This window comes from Pelodiscus sinensis, chromosome 6 (genome assembly GCF_049634645.1).
Source record: "Pelodiscus sinensis isolate JC-2024 chromosome 6, ASM4963464v1, whole genome shotgun sequence".
Lineage (NCBI taxonomy): Eukaryota > Metazoa > Chordata > Testudines > Trionychidae > Pelodiscus > Pelodiscus sinensis.
The window spans coordinates 14,392,149-14,417,488 of NC_134716.1; the positions used below are offsets into that span (position 1 = coordinate 14,392,149).

The 25,340-nt window shown below is 42.8% G+C and overlaps 1 protein-coding gene across 2 annotated transcripts in view; it reads left to right on the forward strand.

The window, feature by feature from the left end:
* The window catches only part of LINGO2 (leucine rich repeat and Ig domain containing 2), an 831,708-nt gene that overhangs the window by 454,433 nt on the left and 351,935 nt on the right, over positions 1-25,340 (forward strand). For both annotated transcript variants that reach the window (XM_025185824.2, XM_025185823.2), the window contains one exon: positions 10,635-10,718. The gene's annotated coding sequence lies outside the window, so the exon portion shown is untranslated. The remainder of the gene's footprint in view (positions 1-10,634; positions 10,719-25,340) is intronic.

Here is a 25,340-nt window from a genome sequence, read left to right on the forward strand (position 1 = left end):
ATGTTCAAATCTGTCTGATTACTCTTAGAATTAGTAAAATGTGTGGGCTTCTGAGTTCTAACTTCACTGGAAAAAATGGGGATGGAGTAGAGTGTTGTGTATAGGTGTCTTAGAACCAAAGCAAAGACTTGTTTGCAGAAATGCTCTTTGCATTACTAAAATTGAAGCCATAAACATATCTCTTTAGTGTAGATCTGTGTTGGCATTTTTTCCATTAAACTGCAGACAGCAACAAATATTTTCATCAGGGACAAACAAGGTCACCTGCTAGTAACTGAAAAAGAACATCAAATAATTGGTGAATGGGGAACTACCTAAGGAGGAAGCAAACATCCAGGAGACAGGAGATGATCTTGATATCAAGATAGACACACCAAAGAAGGAAGAGATCATTGAAGCCAACAAATCCTTAAAAATTGGGAAGGCTAATTTGAATGCAGAATTGTTCAAGGTAAATCCTGAGCTAGCATCATCTATCCTGGCCCTTCTATTTATGTGAGTCTGGAAAAGGGAAAAAGTGCTAGATGAGTGGATCACTGCGGTTATAATGAAAAAATCAGAGAAAGGAACTCTCGGTGATTGCAATAACTGGTATGGTCAGCACATCCAGAACAAAATCAGTAGAGCCAGGAACACCAAATTTAGAATACTGCCTGGATATCATCAAAATACAACACCAAAACCAAACCTAAGATTGATCAGAGCTGCATACTTTCAACATTACTTATAGTACATGATGCTATGGAATGAGAAAGTATGACATGTCCAAACTGTCCTCACTCCATACAACCTTACCTCAGAAAAAGCCTTTATATCTTTTGATTCAAAACAATCTAATACTGAGATTTATTGACACTGTGCAGCCAAGAGAATAAGAGCACCATCATTGCCAGGAGGCATTGGAGAAGGATTAGCCATGTGATTCCATCACCATGTAGCAATAAGATGGAACTTGAAAGCAAGCAGAAGTGAAGCCACTCAAAGACATGGCAAAACCTGTAGAAGCTGAGCTGAAAAATCTGAGGCGTAGTTGGGAAACCATTGAAAGTCTTGCCTGGAATGGAAAAGCTTCATCACTGCTCTAAACCATTATGGGACAATGATGATGATGATGAAGTGATCGGTGACAGGGTGTGCAAGTTGCACATTGGTGAGTGAGTGTGAATCTAAAGGTATTTGTTAGAATAAATTGCATGGTAAAGAGGACTGAATGATGTGTAAATTAATCAGTACAGAGCTAGGATTTGTCACCTTCTGCTTCAGGGAGGAGTGGAGAGAGAGATGATGGTGTACTAAAATGCTAATGTATTGCTGGCACAAGCCAGAACTAAATTACCACCCTCTCCAAACCTCCATTTACTAGTAAGTATTGGGATTGGAGCCAAGGTTCTATCTGTTTTTCCCATCTGCTCCAGATAAGGAATAAACTGGCCTGTTGGCCTTTCTTAATCCTGTGTGCCCAGGCCAAAGTTCTATAGATTGTCTGTGGGGATACGTGTGTCAGATGTTTGCTGTTATTCTTGGGGGGAGGGGAGGGCGAGGTTGGAGTTGGGAGTGAGGTTGGGGAGGTTAATCCCTCATGTAGGTGTCCGTTTCAAGTCACAATGACTGCTTTCCTTTCACTTTGATTTTTCATGACAGAATTTGGCCCATGGTCTTTAGAGATTTTCTCCAGAATTCTGTAATATATTCTGAGATCCTTTGGGGCTCACAATATGTGCAGTGTATTTAAGAGAGTCCCTCATGGGTTTCGTGAGTAAAATGTTGTATTTAACAGAAACATATTACTTTTAATGCTGATGTTCTCTAGCATCCTAAAATATTAAAATAAGGCAAAGTCTGTTGAATTATGTGAATATGATTGTCCAGTCTCCTTGATTAAAACTGATGGTAAAATATTTGCAAAAGAATTCATGAAAAAGACTGGAAATCATTCTGCCAGACTTGATTCATCCCAGCCAAGCAGATTTTATTAAAAATAGATACTCATGTAAAACCATCAGACTGTTCATTGACCTAATAAATATAATTCATTATGCTAAGGACAAAATTGTTGATTTGGTGGATGCAAAAATAGCTGTGCAGAAATGGCTTTTTTGTATAGCTTTGGACTGGGGCAAAATTTCAACTGAATCATTTTTTATCCCCAGAAATAGAATTGGCAGTATATAGATATGGAAGGATGTCCAAAACACTTCCAAAACAGAATTGCAAGACAAGAAGTCTTTGATTATAAGTATGAACTGAAATTGCAATAACAGTAAGGCAAAAATGCACACTTACATTGTTGATAAAGAATTCAAAGCAAGTGTGTGTACACACCCAATTCTATAATTTATAATCAAAATATTATAATATTTGCTGCAAAATATTAAGAGCTCAGTAATTTGTGCTGTTAAAAGGGATATTAAATGGGAAAATGTCTTAACTAAAGTCCAGACCATGAACTGGCATCGCAAGCCCAGTTACAGCTCCTTTACAGCAATCATGTGACATACAAGCGGTGTGCTATGTTTATAGGTGGCCAGGATAGTATTCCTCCTATGAAGGGAAACTTCCTATTGGTTCATTTGGGCCACTGCTGGCTGAGCATCCATCATCTGCACCCCTTCCACACAGTATGGTGTGAGAGTGCAGAGCCAGGGAGAAGCTGTGGCAGAGCTCTTCTCCACTACACTTATCCTCCACTGACATGGGGTCCATTGAGGACACTAAATCAGTGTACATCTTAAGTTGTGCAGTAGTTGTTGCTAGCCCCAAGAATATGACTAACACACACACATACCTCTCCTTCCTTCTCCTTGCACCAAGCAGAGTTCTCGTGAACAAAAAAAACTGCCCCTCTGTCTAGTGACTGATCTGAGGAATACTTTATCAGAGGGAACATTTAAATGTACTGGGGTGGAGAGTGCTTAAAAGCACTGAATTGAATAAAACCGTTGAAAATTCAAGAGAACCAATTACAAGTACAATAAGGGCCTGAATGAGAGACCCTAACAGCTGTCCAAATAACTGACTTGTTTGTTTGCTGACATTTCCCAAAAGTAAATAAGTGAAATCAGCTGAAGTCAAACTGAAACCTGATTTTAAAAAATCAGGAAATAGAAAAAGACCAGAAAAAATCATTTCAGGTTGAACAGAAAGTTTTGTTAGGTTTAATGAAAGTTTGGGTACTGTCACCCAAATAACCCATTTTTAGAGCAACTCAACTGGATTGTGAGAAATCCAAGTTTGAATTCTTATGGTGAATCAGGGACTTGAACAGGCTCGTAGGTGAGGGCCTAAGCACCAGCATATTGGGTATTCTGGGGGGGTTGTCTTTCTGAAGCTCTGCTGTTGAAACTGCTTCATTTTGTATAAATAATTATACTGGCATTGAAGCAGGACCTGGAACATGGTGTCCTGAGCATGCTAACTACCAGGTTATAGGCTATTCTGAGGTAGACTTCTCTCAATCTCTCTCTAGTTGAAGCCTGTTTGTTTGCATTCCATGGTGCAGTTTGGGTTTACACGGGGCTCAACATGTGGCCCACTGGTGGGATCCTTTGAACATGGCCTCCAGTGGGAACATGCTCCACAACAGCGAGGCATCTTCCAGGTGGGATGAGCATTGAAAGATGCAAGCAGATGGGCTGGCTGAAATGGACGACTACAAGGTGTCAGTGTTTCTAGCCCCCAGAGAGGAGGTGCTGGGAGCGCCGGGGCATTGTGGGAAGTGCTTTGTATTCATGCCCATTAGTGTGAAAGAAGCTATTTGCATATATAGCTCAATGTCTGTGAGTCTGTAACACTGATGTACATGCCTCCACCCTACTCCCCTTCGCCGCCCGCCATGGTGCTCGGCTGAGTTCTGCGCCACTCAGCTGGGCCACCGCAGGAGAGCCCAAATGGCCACTTGCTCCGCTTGCTCCCCCACGGTGGCCCAGCTGAGTGGTGCAGAACTCAGCCGAGAGCCACGGTGGGAGGCGAAGGGAGGCGGGGTACGTCACAAGGGTAGGGTAAAAAAACCCCAGACACCTTTGATCAGGGGCCGGAGGGAGGAGGGACTGGCTGGGAGAGGAGCGGGGCTGGCTGGGAGGAGGGAGGTGGGGGTGGGAAGCAGAGCTGTGGGGGGGTCAGAGGCAGCGTAGCTGGCCTGGGGAGAATGGGGGAGGGGAGACTGGTGGGAAGCAAAGCTGGGCAGGGGTGGGGGTCAGAGGCCATGGGGCTGGCCAGCGGGAAGCAAAGTTGGTTGGGGGTGGAAGTCAGGGGCACGAGGCTGGCTGTGGGAAATCGGGAGGAGGAACTGGCTGGTGGGGGTGGGGAGAGGGAATCAGCCCGCGGGGAGCCAAACTTACCCGGGCGTGTGCATCCCCGACGGAGACAGAGGAGAGAGGAGAGAGAGTGAGAGGCAGGAGGAGGAGGAGAAGAGAAAGAAAGAGACAGAGAGAGAGGCAGAAGGCGGAGGAGAGCTGAGAGAGGGGGAGGGAGTAGGAGAGAGAGAGAGAGACGAGCAAGAGACCGGAGGCTCAGGAGAGACTGATGAGGAGGAGAGACCTGAAAATCCCATCTTATGACGGGCTAATTGGCTAGTTTGCATATATTTGCATATATATTTGCAGGTAAATGCAATCATACTTAAGTTGTGGCCCTTGGCATGGCTGTATCATTGTGGCCCCCGGGGCTTCCAAAGTTGAGTAGCCCTGACTTATATGTCATCAGGCTGGAGAGAATCCCCTTGTGAATATAGACTCCCAGAATAAGAATGTTTTGATTTTTTTTTCCCAAATGAAACAGTTTTATGTCAATTTTGGCAATATGTGAAATGTTTTCCTCAATACGAATCTGCTTTATTTGCAGTGGGAAGAAAATGTTTCGTCAGTAAAATTTCACCCAGCATAGCAACAAAGGCTACATCTAGACTGTAAGCCTCTTTTGAAAGAGGCTTTTCCGAAAGATACTTTTGAAAAAGCTTCTTTTGAAAATGAGCATCTAGACTACAACCAGTTCTTTTGAAAAAGCAAGCTGCTTTTTTGAAAGAGAGCACCCATGCAGTCTGGATGCTCTCTTTCGAAAAAGCACAATTTGCATTACATAGTGCCTTTTTTCAAAAGAGTACTTTCAAAATAAGGCATTATTTTGAAACAAGGTTTCCCGCAGTCAAAAAACCTGCCACATTCTTTCAATTTACTTTCAAAAGAATGCAGCATCATTCTAGATGCAGAGGAAGTTTTTTTGAAAAAAGGCCACTTTTTTAAAAAAAACCAGTAGTCTAGACACACCCGTAATGAACACCGAGCCCCACTAGTGTCACTAGGGACACATCTAGACTTGCTTTCACTTTTGAAAGAAGATATGCAAATTCAGCGTGAATTTGCATACCTTTTTCCAATCACTTTTTTGAAAGAGGTTCCTTTGAAAAAGAAAGTAGTCTAGACGTGATTCTTTCGAGAAAAAACCCTTTATTCCTAAATAAATGAGGTTTACACGGTTCTTTCAAAAAACGGTTTTTTTTCTCAAAAGAACTGCATCTAGACTGCTTTCTTTTTAGAAAGAACCTCTGTCGCGCCTTTCATGCTGAATTTCCATATCTTCTTTCGAAAGTAAAGGCAAGTCTAGACATGCCCTAGGATGGGAATACAGAAGGCATAAGTTATGACTCTGTGTGAGTGAGGGCATCACAATATAGCCGTTAGGGGGGACGCAGCCAGTCACCATGGCTTTGGACCAGATTATTTTCTCAGAGTGGTGAATGGTGGATTTGAATGAGTGATGAATTCATGAGGAGAAAGGTGCCAGTTTCCATAAAAAAAGGTGAGAGAATCTGACTCCTAGAGGTGCAGAATTAATATAATGCTGTTCCACTTCTGCTCATCATCAGGAACTCTTCATCCCACTGAAATAATTAAGGGTGCTATGATAAATGCAATATAGTTCTACAATTTTGCTATCAGGTCCGTTTGTGGCAGTATAATGGCAGGAGATGAATATACTAGATGTAGCACAGGTTACAGTGTGCAAGGGTGTTGCAAGTGGCAGTGCTATTCCTACACACATACACAAATCCATTCAATTCTCTTAATCCACCCTTATAAACCTGCTTTATATGCCAAGGCTCCCAAATTGCCTCAAATACCCGCAGAACTGTGTGGTTCTTCTTGACTTCAGGTTCTATAATGGTTTCCTCCATGCAGCTTTCAGCACTGTAGTGCACTAAAATTCATGTCCAGTTGTTCAATATGCAATATGATGTTGGAAAAAAGTATCCGGGAGCTAACACTCAAACTTCTGAGTGCACAGAAAAAGGCAGGAAATACAACAGCAAGTCCAAAATCCATTGAAAGGGGGAAAACCTTTTTTTCTTTCTCTCTTTTTTAAAAATATTTGGGCTTTGAAAACCAGTCACCCTTTACTTATACTGAAAGGTTACCCTATTGTGATTTTGAGTTCCAGGTTGGCTTCATTGATTTAAAAGGCCCCTATCATAGTGGTATATTAACTTGTCACACTGTAACATATGTGTCCTCCAAATATCCTTGTCAAATAGAGAAGTGTTATTACCTCCCCACCCCTCGAGATGATGAATCAAAGCGCAGGCTTCAGCAAGTCACTTTCTCAAAAAGTGACTTGTCCATCGTCACACCGGAAGTCTATTAGGGTACATCTACACTTACTCCCTAGTTCAAGCTAGGGATGCAAATGTAGCTGACCGAAATTGCTAATGAAGTGGGGATTTAAATATCCTGTGCTTCATTAGCATAATCTCACCCGCGCGTTATTCCACTTGCCAGCTGATTCGAACCAGGAAGTGCTCTCTGGGACGTGTTAGTTCGAACCAAAGCCCTTGGTTCAAACTAACGTTACTCCTCATTTTTTGAGGAGCACACTTACTGGTTCAAATCAGCTGGTGAGAGGAATAATGCATGGGCGAGATTATGCTAATGAAGCACGGGATATTTAAATCCCCGCTTCATTAGCAATTTCTGTTGGCTACATTTGCATCCCTAGCTTGAACTAGGGAGAAAATGTAGACGTACCCTTATAGAGTAAGGAATGGAAATTAAATCTCCATAGTGCCATGCTACTGCTCTAACCAGTAGACATCATCCCTCCCTTGTTTTCTCTTCCTCCTTGTCTTTTCTAGCACCTCCAAATTGGAAGGTCCAAAGAACATCCAAATCCTCAATTTAGCCCTTATGGCATGTCTACACTAGGAAGTTATTTTGAAATAACTTATTTTGAAATAATAACTCTGGAAATAACTATTTTGAAATAGTGTGTTCACGCTACAGGGAAGCCTTGAAATTAGTCCAAGGCTACTTTGACTTAGAGCCCCAGGAAGTTCTGGGAAGTAATTACTTTGAATGACTCTAGGGAATAATTATTTTGAAATAACAGCAGTGGAGCATCCACACTACCACTATTTCGAAATAAGTGTTATTCCTCGTGGAAAGCAGGAGTTATTATTTCAAAATAACCAGCCCATTGTTTCAAAATAATGGGCTTGGAAATGTGGATGCTCTGCTTGTTGTTTCGAAATAACTGTAGATTAGGGATGTAATAGTATAGTCAATTAACCAATAAGCAAAAGCTTATAGGTTAATGCTATAGACTATATGCATTTCTCTCCTCCCAACCTTGCCAATAAATTTTTAGCAGGCTGGCCAGCAGCTCAGCTCAGTTCTGGCTGGCACCGTGTCCAGAACCTATTCCTACTGCAACCCTGCATTTAAAGTTTATTAGAAGCCAGGCAGTCAGACAGCATGGCTCAGTTCTGGCTCAGGCTGGGTCCAGGAGCACAGACCCACCTTAGACAGGGGCTGCAGCAGCACTGGGCAACAGGCAGCCAGTCCACAGTGGGAGCTGTTTTTTTAACTGACTCCCCTCCTGGACCAGCTCCTGCCTGACACCCTGAATTGCTTCCTCTTATAAAATGGCTACTGTCCTACCCCCAGGGACTATAGAATAGTCGACTAAATGATAAGAATTCATGAGGTTACAGGACTATACAATTAACAGATATTTAACATCCCTAGTGTAGAGCAGGGATTCTGCCTCTTGTTTCTTCAGATCTCTGATGCTCTTTATTTAGTTGCTCAAAAAGAAAATCACAGTTGTTTGCACATGCACCAGAATTAGTTGTATTTGAAGTCCTTTCTCAAAATTCACAAGCCTGCAGTAATAGGATATGAGCTTTGGAAAATAATTGAAGCTTCCATGACATCATCTATTCTCATATGTCTACAGCCGTTAGTTCGAATTAACTTTCATAGGTGCTACACATACAAACCGCTAGTTCGAACTTAATTTGAACTAGCAGAGCGCTTAATTCAAACTAAGTAAACCTCATTCTTCGAGGACTAACGCCTAGTTCGAATTAAGTAGTTCGAATTAAGGGCTGTGTAGCCACTTAATTTGAACTAGTTGGAGGCTAGCCCTTCCTAGCTTGCCCTGGTGGCCACTCTGGGCCAAGCCAGGAAAACTCTTCTGCCCCCCTCCCGGCCCCGGAGGCCTTAAAGGGCCACAGTCTGGCTACGGTGCCCATGCCAGGTGCAAGCCTGCCAGCACCCAGCCAGCAGACCCTGCACCTGGCATGGCATGAACCAGCCACTCGCTGCCACCCAGCCCTCCGCCTCTTCCCAGGACCAGGCTGGCGGCTCCTAGGAGCCTGCAAGGGGCCGCAAGAGGAGGGCGCCCACCTGGTCAGGTGTGGAGATCGTAGACCTCATCCAGGTTTGGGGGGAGGCCTCCAACGTCCACAATCTCTGCACTAGGCACAGGAAAGTGGCCATATAGGGCAGGATAGCTGCCAGACTGGCCACCAAAGGCCACATGAGAACCCAGGAGCAGGTTTGCATGAAAATCAAGTTGGTCCAGTGAAACCCCCGACCCTGAGCCCTGAGCTTAGAACATAAGAACATAAGAATGGCCTTACTGGGTCAGACCAAAGGTCCATCTAGCCCAGTGGCCTGTCTGCCGACAGCGGCCAACACCAGGTACCCCGGAGGGGATGGACTGAAGACAATGACCAAGCGATTTTTCTCATGCCATCCATCTCCAGCCTTCCACAAAAAGAGGCCAGGGACACCATTCCTACCCCCTTGCTAATAGCACTCCATGGACCCAATCTCCATGACTTTATCTAACTTCTCTTTAAACTCTGTTATAGTTCTAGCCTTCACAGTCTCCTGTGGCAAGGAGTTCCACGGGTTGACTATTTGCTTTGTGAAGAAGAACTTTCTTTTATTAGTTTGAAGCCTGCTACCCATTCATTTCATTTGGTGTCCTCTAGTCCTTCTATTATGGGAACTAATGAAGAACTTTTCTTTATTCACCCTCTCCACACCACTCATACTTTTATAGACCTCTATCATATCCCCCCTCAGTCTCCCTCTTCTAAGCTGAGAAGTCCCAGTCTCTTTAGCCTCTCTTCATATGGGACCTGTTCCAAACCCCTAATCATTTTAGTTGCCCTTTTCTGAACCCTTTCCAAGGCCAAAACATCTTTTTTGAGGTGAGGAGACCACATCTGTACACAGTACTGAAGATACGGCGTACCATAGTTTTATACTTCCCCTCCTCCTTCTTCCCCTGGCTTCCCCTTCCAGCTCCCTCCTCCCAGGTTTCCCCCTCCTCTCTCTCACCCTCTGTCTTCCCCTCTCCCATCTCCTTTTCCCAGTCTTCCCAGAAGTTAAAGAGAGTTTCTATTTTTGAACACGTGTCCTTTATTTTTTACATCAGGAAGGGGGGCTAGGGAGGGGAAAGTGAAAGGAGGTGAAGGAGGAATGGGGCACGAGCCTCCGATGGGGAGGACTGGGGTGGCTCGGCTGGCTCGTCAGGGTAGAAGCTCTCCTGCAGGGCCTCCTGGACCCTGACAGCCCCTCGATTGACCCGCCTGGATGGCAGCCTGCGGCAAGTGTAGCCAGGCTGATGGCCGAGTGCTGTGATGTGCCGAGTGTGGGCACTCAGGGCACTCCAAGCCAGGACTGCTTTGCTGTCCCTCATCGAGGTAGACAAGCAAGCAGGGAATTCTGAGAACTGTCTGTCTGAGGTGGGGGGTCCAGTCCCTTTAAGCACAGCTCTTGGCTAGCCTGAGGCAGCAGCTCCACACTCTAAGTCCTAACTTGATACCCTGCCGGCACTGGTTCCGGCCAGCCTTAACTTCGGTTCAGGGTCCACTCAATGTGCACATGATAGTTCAAATTAGCAAAACGCTAATTCGTATTAGTTTTTAGGTCTAGATGCGCTAATTCAAATTAGCTGAGTTCGAATTAACTAATTGGAATTAAGTTAGTTTGAATTAGTGCTGTAGTGTAGACATATCCATAATCTGCATCAATACATAAATGTCGGTTCCTACCATCTACTATCTAAGAATACAAGTGTTCCTAATACTCTTCTATGTACCTATTTTATTAAATAATAAGGGAAGCTTTAGGAGACCCTTAATGTAACTTTAGCAGATTACGCTGGGCTGCTTGACGAGTGCTTACGGGCACTTCTTAAGATGTGCTAGCTACTCAACCTCACAAATTTAAAAATAATGAAAGAAACAACATGAGCTGTCACTGTAATGCACTGGAAGATTTCTGACCCAGTTACCTAAGTTACTTCCTCTAAAGACTTTAATGTCATCTTTTTTTTTTTAAAACTAGGTTGATATGAAGATGTACGTTCTGATACATTGAAGCAGAGGAAGAGCTCCACCAGAAGCATGTGTGATGCACAGTTTCAAAAAGGTATGCTTCTGTCAATTTATTTTGTTGGTGGTGATTTTGTCCATCACTGATTTACATTTACAGTAACCTCTCAGTTGTTACAATGATTCCCCCTCTCATATTGTTGGCTATCTAGTTTTCCTGATGAAAACTGGCCTTTCTTTTAACAAAACACAAGTGTCTGTTCTGCTGGCTTAGCTAATAGAGATTTCATTTTACAACTGAGACCAGAACCTGCTGTAGTCCACATACAGGACGGACTGTTGTATAATATAAACAGTGTCTCCTCTTCATGTGGGACTAGTACCTAGGCGTATTTATGAACAATAGGCCTGTTCTCTTTGGACACTGGGCTACCTAGTGGTTAGGATACTGTGCACCCAGCAACCCAACCACCATACCACAGTGGCGGAAGCACATATTTGTAAGTTATTAGGCAGTTCTAAAGATTAGAAAAGTATCAGGACATGCTGTACCAGCTTATGAATTTGAATCCGTTTCTTTGAAAGGAAATCATAGAATCATAGAATACTGGGACTGGAAGGGACCTCGAGAGGTCATCAAGTCCAGTCCCCTGCCCTCATGGCAGGAACAAAACAGTTGGGATCAGAACACTGGAACAGCACGAGAGGCTCAGATGGTGTTTCCTTATGTCTAAAAGGAATTCACAAGAATGTCAAAGGTGTCAGCATGCTGATATACAATACAGTGCCAATAAGCCTCTATCAATACCAATTTCACCTGCTCTTCTTTTACCCTCTGTGGGGTTTTTTGTTTGTAAAATAAGAGTCCAGTAATGTTCTGTGAAAAGTCTAAAAATATGAGTCTTGGGATGAATGATAGCTTCACAGTGTTTGTGGTAGAGTATGTTGGAACAGACACATGCACAGATCAAAATAAAGAGGGAGGGAAGGCCTGTGCAAACAATCAAGTATGCGCCTCCTTGTCTTCCCTGAAGGATTATGGGGCTCATAAATTTTACTTCTCTAAAGATAGTATCTCTGTGGGTTTCTTATTCTCTAATAGGTGATGAACAGAACTCCCTTAATTCTTAAACTTTTTTACCTTGGGAGGGCAGCAGTAGTGAGAGACAGGGAGAGAGCATGTGAATAGTACCCCCTCCCTTAAGTAGTCAAGTTGTATCCATTGCCGAGTATAGATGCTGTCCTCAGAACAGTCTACTGAGCTTTTTCTTGACTGTGTTTGATTAAAGGAGATCCTCTCCTTCCTCTCCCTCCACCTCAACAGCTTCATCCCATCAACCCTTCAGTGGCTTTGCCACAATAATGCCTTGTTGGGTATCTGTTCTCTTAACAGGATCTGACTGGAAGGCAGGATGTTAAAGGGGCTACATTTTGGATTGTTTGTCCCCGGCATTTGGGTGTGTGATTCAGACACAAAGGGATCAAGTTTGCTCTAGAAATGTAGGTGCCTTTTCTAGGCAATTCACTACAGTAACACCTGCACTAGTGTCCTAAAACCATTTTTTTCTAGTCCAACCTTCTATACTTTCTGTACTGGCACTAAGTTCTTATTCTGGTGATCTTGCTGCATTAATGCTTGTGTTTAGCTAGTCTAATCTTTCTTTTTGCTGCTTCAGCCAGTATTTTCTTGGCTTTACCAGTATGGTATTCAAGAGGAAGTATGGTGACTTCAAACCCATCAGCATTACATAAAAATGGCATAGTCCAAATACTGTGTTTATTGCATGACCTGCCTCAGAGTCGACCATTAGATGCTATGCACACCTCATATGTCACCACCAGCACTGAAGAAACATGAAGTGTGCCTCTTAAGTCATGAAGGGAGACTCCTTTGAGGGTGTACAGATCAGCCTGTAGTGCTTTGAACCCTCCAAGCCCAATTCTGAGTCAGAAAAGACTGAGGATCATCCTGCTAAGATAGTACTCTTTGCACTGGCACAGACCCATTCCCTACTGAAGTAAGACCAGTTAGGAAGGGTTCACAATGGGAGCTCCTTTTTCAGCCCAGTCCCTGATTCCCAGAAATGCTATATCTGACATTCTCCTCTTTCTTTCATGTTCTCAAAGGGAGATGGTGATTTTGACAGTTGGCACTTGCTTAATGGCCTTATAGAGGATCAGGTGCAGTTGTGTGTGGCTGCCTCTCAGCAGATTCTGTGGGATTTGGGGTGTTTCTTTCCCCCTGAATTAACAGGTGTAAGAGTATTCAGTGGAGCAGCAACATCTTCTGCCTTGAGACTGATACTTACTCTATAGGACAAGGGCAGGGCCCTTAGGCCCATGGATTGGATGTGACCCCCAGCTTGCCTGCATCTGGCCCCTAAGGCTCAAGGTTCTCCCCCCAGCATTGGAGAGTCCATGCTTGTGTTCCAGTCTCTCTGCCACCCACCACAGGAGAACATAAATGACTGATTTTTCTGTGGGTCAGTGGCCCCTGACCAAGAAAGGTTCCCCACCCCTGACACTGTCAACACAAGCTCTGGCCTCAACCAGAGCCATCCTACCTTTGCACAGAATATGCAGCTGCATAGGGCACCCAAAAATTGGAGGGGCTCCACTGGGTCTTAATATTCATCCAACTGCCTCTTCCTAGCTCTGTTCTGTGGCTCTGCTTCCTCCAGAAAGGATCTAGTTAACTTAAAAGTGAAAAGACTGCCAAGACCTATTAGCAGAACATGGAAGCTGTGAAAGAGTCATTCAAGTGATAATGAAGCTATTTAACAGGCATTTGCAAATGCCAAATACATATTGCCATTTTATGAATTTAATGTGTTAATCAACAAGACCTTAGTTTAAAAATTGTTTGAAAAATATTTCATTAGTGAGTTGCTGAAGATTATAAAATCACATCACTAAAAACACATCCCCAGGCCGCTGTCAGGGATAGGGGCACCAGTTTAATAGTACTATCCATAAATCCTATGGATGTTCCTGGCCTCAACCTCCCATCTTTCAGTCCCTTTTCATACACACTAATCTAACCCCTCTCCACTTCCTCTCCCAGTCTCTGCCTCCCTCCCCCATTTCTAATGTTTGAATAGGTCTATTTACGCGTACTGGAGTTGTTTTTGTTTTGTTTGGGGGATCCCTTGAGTTTCTCCAGAAGTGAGAATGCAAGAAAGACAGTATCATAGGAGAGGGAAAACACTGGCTTTGCAATTCTGATTCTCAGAAGAGATCATTTTGCAGGATTCTCAGTCCCACATATCAGAGTTTAGAGTTTACTTTGTTATTTTTACAGGTCTCTTTATATTGAACTGCCTCATCCTTCTGGAACCCTCCTCTCCTGCATAAAGGAAAAGGAAGTAACTACAATATTTAGGGGGAGCTAATATAGTTGGCAGGGATGGCTCAGGTTGACAAGTAGCTACATATCAGAGCAACTGGGGTGCTTCCGGGTTGGTCCTGCAGCTCCGAGGGGCGGCACTACAGGACCAACCGGGCAGCACCCCAGCTCCTCTACCCCTAGCTTCCCCAATTCAGCTGCTGGTCAGTTTCAGCAACGGATGAATCAGGGAAGCTGGGCGCAGAGCAGCTCCAATTGTCCAGCTGCCCGGAGCACTTCCGGGTTCCCGATGGTGCTGGACCATTAGGAGTGCCAGAGCATTGGATGCCGGATCAATGGAGTTTTACTGTACTTCCTTTTGTTTCTTTGTATACTGGCTGCCAATCTTTACTCTCAGAACTCTAACTTCTCTGTTTGTCTGTCTGAAGAAAACTCGCTGGAGCCAATTAATACTGCTGGCGGTGTGTTTTCATAGTGACTGAAGCATTTCCATCTCCTAAGGGCTGAGCACATGGCCTTCATAGTACTCCTGTCAGTTCCACAAAGGAAAAGGGAAGCTTTAATTCAGGAGTATGTCTGTTCTTATTGTTGTTTAGCAGAGATAGCCTTTGCTATCATCAGATTTGCACTGATGTAATTCAGTTGGTTCAAATCAATGGCTATACACTCTTATTTCAGTGTGAATTTTTTTGATCAGTTTGCTCTTATTTTATTTAAGTTGAATCAAAATAAGCATTGCTTAAGCTTGGTTTAAACCAAAATAAAAACACCAACACAGCCTTTTCGTTTGTTTGATTTGTTTTGCTTTTTATAGTACTGGCTTAAATCACACATTAGATCTAAACCGCCACAACACTGAATTTATGTAGACAAGCTAGTAGACTGGGCCAGAAATATCCTTCCTGAAAATTCTACACTATGTTCTTTGCTGGGTAGGTGAATAAGGTCTCCACAAATGCAGTAGCTGTGTGGTATAAACTCCTATACTCAGTGTGGAAGAAAGATAATTTTAATGCTCTATAGAAAGATTACTTTGTCAAAAACCTGCTCATTTCAGCTTAATAACCCTATAATTTTTAAGACAATTTACACAATACCTATGTTATATTTGTGCTAATGTTCTGTTTGAAACAAAATGGAAAAACACTCTAGAGTACTTCAGATAACTATTTTTTCTTCAAATCTACTGCAATTTATTATTTTAAGAGTTCAATGGCAAAATGGAAAAGGCGTGTTTGTTTGGGGTTTTTAACACACACTCAAAAAACTCTATAACAAATCAGGCTTGCTTGAAAAAAAGTGGCATATGTATTCAATACTAAAGGCTCTCTCTTGCTAACTGTTAAAATTTTTCTATCTTCCATGAATAAACATAACATGTGCCTCTCCACTGTGTCCCATTTTCCAGGGACATTGTTCATTTTAATCCTAAAGCTTACCTACATTTCTCATACATTTGGCACCACCTAACTTTTATTGCTAAAAGCAACTTAATGTCAGAAATAAACAGTTGTGAATCTGAAATTATAAAAAGTGTTATTTACACCAATGGAAAACTTCTCATATTTCTTGTATCAGTAATATTTGTGTCCATTATCTGCCACACTTTCATATACTGAATCCCATTTGGGCTTTGGCAGGTTGGGAAATATGAATAACACTGTGATAAACCCAAAGACATCTAGGAACATGATGACTTGCATATCATGGCCACGTATAGCTTCCCAGTGAGTGAGAATTGATGTCCTCTAGCTCCAAATGTGAAGGTCTCCGTAGCTCAAGCTAAAGGAAGAAATTCTGTTAAGAGGAAATGATGACGTGCGGTTGAAAAGTATTAATTCCATCTAGTAGAGTACTATGATCCTCATACACAGTAACCACTTTATTACAATATTTAACATAGTGTTCGACTTTGCCACTTACTGTGTGAGCAGCCCCACTTAACTCTCAGGGACTATTGGAAGAGTGGGATTCTGTGTGTGAAGAAGGATGGTAGAATTCCCCTTTGAGGAAGATCAATATACCCTTTTTACAGGGAGGCAGTATAGGCTAGTGGTCAGAACACAAGACTGGGACTTAGGAGACGTAGGTTGTTCAGTTTCTGACAGCAGCAGCGGCGCAGGAGCTAGCAAACAGAGCTGTAAACAGGGGAGTTTGAGTGGGAGTCTGTAAGGAGAGTTTGGATTGTGGGACTCGTTTAGGGTTTGTTTTTGCTGTAGGAGAGTGTTTTGGTGTTTTTGTGTTTGCCAGACTAACAGAATTTAGGTGAGAAGGCTGATTAACATAGAGATAGCAGTGGGCATAACCCAAGCAGTGGAGGACACAATGAGACTGAGTGGATGTGGCAGCTGTGGTATGTATATGATTCTGGAGGGGGTACCTGAAAGGAGTTTTGTTTGTATGAAATGCCGCCTAATAGAACTGATGGAAGAAAAGACCCGAGGATTGGAGATGCAGGTAGAAACTCTGGTCGCGTTTAGAAGGGGGTTTGAGCAGATGATGGAGCGAAGGCATGAGGTGGCTGAAGGGGAAAGCTTAGACATGCAGACTGAAGCAAGATCAAAGGCCTCTGAGGGGGGACTGCTGGGCGAAGAAAATGGACAGTGGAAGCATGTGACTATGAGAACCAGGCAGAGGAAAAGATGGGCCAGTGAAGGAGAAATAGAGCTCAAGAACAGGTATGCAGAGTTGGAGAATGGAGAAGGGGTACAGCAGGTGGCCACTGAAGGTGGAAAGGCAAGGAAGAAGAGAAGACTGACTAGTCCCATACATAAACGGAAAGAGTCGATGGAGACAACACCAATAATAAGCACCAGGAGGATACAGGATGGGTTGAAGAAGATTACAAGGGAAGATAGGAATGGAAAGGACTTGCGGCCAGAAGAAACAAGGGATAAACCAGAGAATTGTACTGTCACCAGGAAAAGGCAGGTCTTTGTGATTAGGGACTCCTTATTGAGAAGAATAGACAGGCCTGAACCCAGAGCTGATCCAGAGAACAGAAGAGTGTGCTGTCTGCCAGGTGCTAAGATACGGGATGTGGAACTAAGGTTGAAAAGGATCCTAAAGGGAGCGGGAAAGAATCCATTAATCATCCTTCATGTAGGAACAAATGATACGGCTAGATTCTCGCTGGAACGAATCAAGGGAGACTATGCTAGGCTGGGGAAGATGCTTAAGGAAATCGAGGCTCAGGTTATTTTCAGAGGGATTCTGCCTGTTCCTAGGGAAGGGCAACAAAGGTATGATAGGATTATGATACTCAATGGGCTCGTCTACACTGGCCCCTTTTCCGGAAGGGGCATGTAAATTTCATGAGTCGTAGTAGGGAAATGCGCGGGGGATTTAAATATCCCCCGCGGCATTTAAATAAAAATGTCCGCCGCTTTTTTCCGGCTTTTAAAAAAGCCGGAAAAGAGCGTCTACACTGGCCCCGATCCTCTGGAAAAAGTGCCCTTCAAAGTAGGAATAAGATCCTCCGGAAAAGGGCACTTTTTCCGGAGGATCGGGACCAGTGTAGACGCTCTTTTCCGGCTTTTTTAAAAGCCGGAAAAAAGCGGCGGACATTTTTATTTAAATGCCGCGGGGGATATTTAAATCCCCCGCGGATTTCCCTACGACGACTGGTGAAATTTACATGCCCCTTCCGGAAAAGGGGCCAGTGTAGACGTAGCCAATAGGTGGCTCAGGCAGTGGTGCTATAAGGAGGGCTTTGGGATGTATGGCCACTGGGAAGCATTCACGGACAGAGGACTGTTCTCTCAGGATGGACTTCACCTAAGTAGGGAAGGAAACACACTTCTAGGATGGAGGCTGGCACAACTGATTAAGAAAGCTTTAAACTAGGAATTTGGGGGAGACGGTTGGGAGATGTCCAGGTAATTTATGCCGGATTTTAACATTGAGAGGGAGGAAAATGAAGTAAGAAAGGATCTAGCCGGGGGCAGGAGAATGTACATAAGGAGGAAGGGCAGAGTAGATGCTAGTCTAATAGGTCATATTGGAGGTACAATGTCCATGCCAAATGGGGTAAAGAATGTGAGTGAGATGAAACAGCAAAAATTAAGGGCTGCATCTAGACTGGCAAGTTTTTTCACTAAAGCAGCCGCTTTTGCACAAAAACTTGCCAGCTGTCTACACTGGCCACTTGATTTTGAGCAAAAGCACTGACATTCTACTGTCTGAAATCAGTGCTTCTTGCGCAAATGCTTTGACATTTCCGTTCGGGCAAAAGCCCTTTTCTGGAAATGTTTTTGCGCAAGAGGGCCAGTGTAGACAGCTAAAAACTGTTTTGCGCAAAAAAGCACCGATGGCGAAAATGGCCATTGGGGCTTTCTTGCGCAAAACCGTGTCTAGATTGGCATGGACGCTTTTGCGCAAAAGCACTTTTCTGTTAAAAACTTTTCAGTTAAAAGCATTTGCGGAAAATCATGCCAGTTTTGACGTAGCCAAGATGTTTGTACACCAATGTGAGGAGCCTAGGTAACAAAATAGAGGAACTAGAGCTACTGGTCCAGGAAGTGAAACCAGATATTATAGGAAGAACAGAAACATGGTGGAATACTAGGCATGACTGGAGTACAGGTATTGAAGGGTATGTACTGTTTAGGAAAGACAGAAATAAAGGTAAAGGTGGTGGAGTAGCATTGTATATCAATGATGAGGTAGATTGCAAAGAATTAAAAAGTGAAGGAATGGAGAAGACAGAGTCTGTCTGGGCAAAAATCACATTGGAGAAGAAAGCTATTAGATCCTCCCCTGGGATAGTGCTTGGGGTGTGCTATAGACCACCAGGATTTAATCTGGATATGGATAGAGACCTCTTTAATGGTTTTAAAGAAGTAAATACTAATGGAAACTATGTAATCATGGGAGACTTCAACTTTCCAGATATAGATTGGAGAACAAATACTTGTACTAATAATAGGGTCAGATTTTCCTAGATGTGATAGCTGATGAATTCCTTCATCAAATAGTTGTTGAACCAACAAGGGGGGGATGCTATTTTAGATTTGGTTTTGGTGAGTAGCAAGGACCTCATAGAAGAAATGGTTGTAGGGGACAAGCTTGGCTCGAGCAATCATGAGATAATTCAGTTCAAACTAAATGGAAGGATAAACAAAAATAAATCTGAGACTAGGGTTTTTTATTTCAAAAGGGCTAATTTTAATAAATTAAGGAAATTAGTTAGGAAAGTGGATTGGACTAAAGAATGTATGGATCTAAAAGTGGAGGAGGCCTGGGATTATTTTAAGTTAAAGTTGCAGAAGCTATCAGAAGCCTGTATCCCAAGAAAGAGGAAAAAATGTATAGGTAGGTGTTTTAGACCAAGTTGGATGAGCAAGAATCTCAGGGAGGTGATTAAGAAAAACAAGAAAGCATATAAGGAGTGGAAGATGGGAGGGATCAGCAAAGAAAGCTACGTTATTGTGTTACCAGATTTGCCCAATACTCTGGGGTATGCTCATTTATCAGGGTTACCCTTATGGGACTGGGGGAAGGTTAACAGTTCTATCCGTGTGCTGTTGGTGCTTACTTGGGCTCTCATATGGAGCTGAATTCTCCCTGCTGCCAATTCCCCCTCCCACTGGAGCTCTCCTGCGGGAACTAGGTTCCTCAGGATGGGGTTCTTACCACCTTGGCAATACACACAGACACTCACACCCACTAACAGAGCACGTCTGAGAGGACTGGATACTCAGCACTCACAAGCTGACCCCCTCATATGTCCCTGGACTCAGCTGGCTGGGTTTCACAGCAATGCCACACTGCACCCTCATGTACCTTTGGACTCCGTGGGCCGGATTAAACAGCACTTTAAGCTGCCATCCTCATAAGCCCCGAGGTTCAGCACCCCCTATCCCCACTTTCACACCACAGTCATTCACCGGTAAACCAAACGATGAGCAAAACCCACAGGATTTTGAGCACTACAGGGATCTTTTGCTTGGGTACAAGAAGCGTTGTTGCAGAGCGAATGGGGAAGCCAAAACAACACCCCCTTAAGGAAGAGTAAGCAAAAGAGAAAGAAAGAGAGAGAAGCAACCAGTTTAACAATGAAAGTGATTTATTTCTGAGTAGTGAATAGATATCAAAAGGTTACAATATTAAATCTAACAATTACAATATTAAATCTAAATTGAAACTGATTACAAATGTTAGGTAACCATATAACAGTTTACACAGGGCAGGGTCAGGAGGCTATGCTTAGAGAGATAGTTGATGAGAGAAAGAGAGAGAGAGAGAGAGAGAGAGAGAGAGACCTCACCACTCCATGGAGCTTGCACTGATCGGGGTTCCCAGATGATGATGGTAGCCGGGGGTCCAGAGGGTAGGAGAAAAGCAGGACAGAGCCCCCAGCACGATCAGACAGGAGATGAAGAAGTCTCAATGGAACTGATGCAGTTTAAGTCCAGGTATCAGAACAGTTTTCTTGGGACAAGGATAGGAGTTTTTATAGGGATAGTTCAAAGAGAAAGAGGAGAGACAATAGAGACTGATCACCCCTGGTTATGGGTGATGTTCCTTGAATGAGCTCACAATACAACTAGGCAGTTTCAGTATTTTAGATGTCAATAGGATCGTTACTAGAATTGGTCTGATAATGACTAATTTGGGTGTGAGCAGGCCTAGGTTCATTAGCATCTGGAGCAGGGATTTCCCATCAGGCAGTGCTTCTCTGCTTTCGGTGTCCCATAGTTCACTGCGGTTCCTGCCTTGGAAGAGCTGCTCTCCATTCTGTATGCTAATGAGATGTCCCTCTGTTCCATCTTTAATGTAAATGAGGCTGGGGTGTTTCCTTAATTGTATCACCCTTGTCTGAAGCAGCTAGGTGTGTCTTCCCCGGCCTTTTCATTGCTTTGTCTTTGATTCTAGCAGAGGCCTGAGGGAGGGGGATGGTTTTCCATGAATGTCACTCCCTGACTCCCCAAGAGCACAAGGCTGACAGGCGACCAGGTTCTGGTTCCCCAAGAATCACAGAGCTGGTGGGTAACAAGTGAGGTTCGAGCATGTAGGGACAAAGTGAGAAAGGCTAAAAGTCATGTTGAGTTGGACCTTGCAAAGGGAATTAAAACCAATAGTAAAAGGTTTTATAGACATATAAATAGGAAGAAAAGAAAAAAAGAGGAAGTGGGACCGCTAATCACTGAGGATGGAGTGGAGGTTAAGGATAATCTAGACATGGTACAATATCTAAACAAATACTTTGCTTCAGTATTTAATGAGGCTAATGAAGAGCTTAGGGATAATGGCAACATAACAAATGGGAATAAGGATATGGAAGTAGATATTACCAAAGCCAGACTCGAACATCTTAATGGGAGTAAATCAGGGGGCTCAGCTAATCTTCATCCAAGAATAGTAAAGGAACTGGCACATTAAATTGCAAGTCCCATTAGCACAATTTTTTAATGAATCTCTAAACTCAGGGGTTGTACCATTTGACTGGAGAATTGCTAATATAGTCCCAATTTTTAAGAAAGGGAAAAAAGGTGACACGGGTAACTACAGGCCTGTTAGTTTGACATCTGTAGTGTGTAAGGTCTTGGAAAAAATTTTGAAGGAGAAAGTAGTTAGGGACATTGAGGTTAATGGCAACTGGGACAAATTACAATATGGTTTTACAAAAGATAGATCGTGCCAAACCAACCTGATCTCCTTTGAGAAAGTAACAGATTTTTTAGATAAAGGAAATGCAGTGGATCTAATCTACCTCGATTTCAGTAAGGCATTTGATACAGTACCACATGGGGAATTATTGGTTAAATTGGAAATGATGGGGATCAATATGAAAATTGAGAGATGGCTAAGGAACTGGTTAAAGGGGAGACTACAGCGAGTCATACTGAAAGGTGAACTGTCAGGCTGGAAAGAGATTACTAGTGGAGTTCCTCAGGGATCAGTTCTGGGACCATTATTATTTAATCTTTTTATTACTGACCTTGGCGGATAGTTTGCGGATGACACAAAGTTGGGAGGTATTGTCAATTCAGAAAAAGATCGGGAAATCATACAGGAAGATCTCGATGATCTTGTAAATTTGAGTAATAGTAATAGGATAAAATTTAATAGTGAGAAGTGTAAGGTTATGCATTTAGGGATTAATAACAAGAATTTTAGTTATAAGCTGGGGACACATCAGTTGGAAGTAACGGAAGAGGAGAAGGACCTCGGAGTCCAGGTTGATCACAGGATGACTATGAACCACCATTGTGACATGGCTGTGAAAAAGGCTAATACGATCTTGGGATGTATTAGGCGAGGTATTTCCAGTAGGGATAAGGAGGTGTTAGTGCCGTTATACAAGGCATTGGTGAGACCCCATTTGAAATACTGTGTGCAGTTCTGGTCTCCCATGTGTAAGAAGGATGAATCCAAACTGGAACAGGTACAAAGAAGGGCCACTAGGATGATCTGAGGAATGGAAAACCTGCTTTATGAAAGGAGACTCAAGGAACTTGGCTTGTTTACCTCAGCTGTGGAATGAGGTTTACTGGGGCGGTCGACAAGGGCTTTCCTTGTCAACCGCGGAGCATCCAGACTACTGCGCTGTGCTGCCAAACAGCTGATCAGCACAGCATGGCAGCCATTTTGATGTAAATGAAGTGGTGATTTAAATAATCTCCTTTTTTTGAGTACACTAATCTACATGGCTCCGTCAACGGAGCCATGTAGTCTAGACATACCCCAGGATATATAAATAAGTGCAGGCACCAGCACTGAAGGGCATTGCGCAGAACAATTCACATAGACTTCATAAAGGCATACAGCAGCTTAAATGAGTTTAAATCATTTGAAATTTATTTGTAATTGTTGTCAATATACACATTGGTGGTTTATATCTTAGGTTTTAATCTTTTATTATAAAGAAGGGAGGGATATGGAATGATTGTAGTTCCTGGTCTGTCATCATCTCCAAACAGGGTCAGAATGCATTGCAGGGGGCAATTACAAAATAATTGGTGTCCTTCATAGACTTTAGAGAGCATCCTTTTCTGAAGTACTGATTTTTCAGAAGCAGGCCATTGACCACATAAAGGTCCTTTTTGGGCCTGCCAGTGTGGAAAAAGGTCTACACCTACTCCTCTAACCCCACCCTCTTTGGCAAAGTTCCATATGTTTCTGGCATGTTCCAGCTTTTGCCCTTTCATCTCGAATTTTCAGGGGTAGCCAAGTCAGTCTGTTACAGAAAAAAACAACAAATGGGGTGGTAGCACTTTATAGACTAACAAAACATGTAGATGGTATCCATCTACATGTTTTGTTAGTCCATAACGTGCTACCACCCCATTTGTTGTTTTCACCTCAAATTTCTTAGTCATCTGCAAAATGCTGGAATTGCTGCCAAGACAAGGTCAGTGTAATCCTTGACATGTTTCTCTAAAGCCTTTCCTTACCCCCTTATGGACTGCTAAATAGTGTCTGATTCAGGGAATGTTTTTCCCTGATATGTGTTCAGTGTTGTCTTTACTACTAGTACGTAGGCCATATTGCTGTTACTTTGTGGTTCCTTGTATTCTCACTTGCTATGTGTGATCTGGGTCTAAGTGATTCTGTGATGATAAATTAGTGTTTCTTTCAGGAAATAATAGAGATGTAGCCGTGTTAGTCTGATCTTGCTGAAACCGAAGAAAGGACCATGCAGCACTTTAAAGCCTAACAAGATGGTTTATTAGGTGATGAGCTTTTGTGGGCCAGACCCACTTCCTCAGATCAAATTCTGGAAGAGAATTGGCATTACCATATATACCAAAAGAATACAATGGAAAAAATGAAAAAAAAGTGTTATAACATGTTCACTTTTTTCATTGTATTCCTTTGATATATATGGTCATGCCAATTCTCTTCCAGAATTTAGTCTGAGGAAGTGGGTCTGGCCCACAAAAGCTCATCACCTAATAAACCATTTTGTTAGTCTTTAAAGTGCTGCATAGTCTTTTCTTATAGGAAGTGTTATTGTAGCCATGCTGGTCCCAGGATACTAGGGAGATGCTGTTGAGAAGTAAAACAATTTTTTATTGGACAAACTTCTGTAGGTGAGAGAAGCTTTTGTGCTTACACAGAACTCTTCTTCAGGTCTGGGAGTTAGTTTCCCAGATCTGAAGAAGAGCTTTGTCTGGCTTGAAAGCCACATCACAATACTGACCTCTTTTTATAAAGTGCTTTTGATATCTACTGATGCACACTCCTATATAAGAGCGAGGTGCATTTATAACAGACAGAAAATCTGAAGTGGAGACATTAGTGATTTTCCATAGAGTGATTTTCCATAGATCAGAAACAGGAGTCCTAGTCAGAGCTGGGATACGAATTCAAGGAGTCCTTACTGCAGTGGTGGGTAATAATCTGGGCCCTTAATGGCTTCTTCCATCCTACTTGCTCATTTGGGCTGTGTCTAGACTGCAGGATTTTTTCGAAAAAAGTAGCCTTTTTTCAAAAAAACTTCACCTGCGTCTAGACTACAGCCACGTTCTTTCGAAATTAAATTGAAAGAACGCAGCTTTTCTTTCGACGGCGGTACTCCTCATTTCATGAGGAAGAACGCCTTTTTTCAAAAGTGCTCTTTCGAAAAAAGGCATTCTTGAATGCAAACAGGGTTTTTTCGAAAAAGAGCATCCAGACTGTCTGGGTGCTCTCTTTTGAAAAAGCAGCTCACTTTTTTGAAAGAAGAGATTGCAGTCTAGATGCTCTTTTTCTAAAGAACCTTTTTTGAAAGTATCTTTCGAAAAAGCCTCTTTCGAAAGAGGCTTGCAGTCTAGACGTAGCCTAGGTGTGCTGCTCCATTGAAATGTACTGCTGATATAGACTCAATGGAATAAAGAGAAAGCAGGGGAGGAATTTGGGTGTCCGAATCATGGTGTAGTTCATACTTAAAGCCTTGCTCAGGTGCATAAAGGTAGAATCTATGCTATCATAAATTAAATAAATTTAAATAAAACAGGTTTTATGGATGAGCTGTTTCTTGACATTTAACGGCTCAGTTACAGCACAGCATATGTTGTATGCTATATCTAGAAACATTTGTTTTATTTAGTACAGCAATTAATAGTAAGATGGAAAAGTGGGTAGTGCAGGGTGAGAGATGTTTGCTCCACACACAGAATAGATTTCAAAGTTTGAACCTATGGTAGTTTGCATTCATATCGACATTTCTGGTGAGGAAAGCATTTTACACAGCTTGCATGACCTTTTAAGAGGTAGACACAATGAGTAGCTAATACATCTAAAAGCAAGGTTCGTCCCTTCAAAGAAAAAAGGCTGGTGGTGGTCATATTCAAAGAAGTCTGGCAGGATGGAATGAAACAACAATTAAAAAGAAATTCAAGGCTGACACTTGAAGGTCAAGACACTTTTCTGTGCAGTATGTGTATT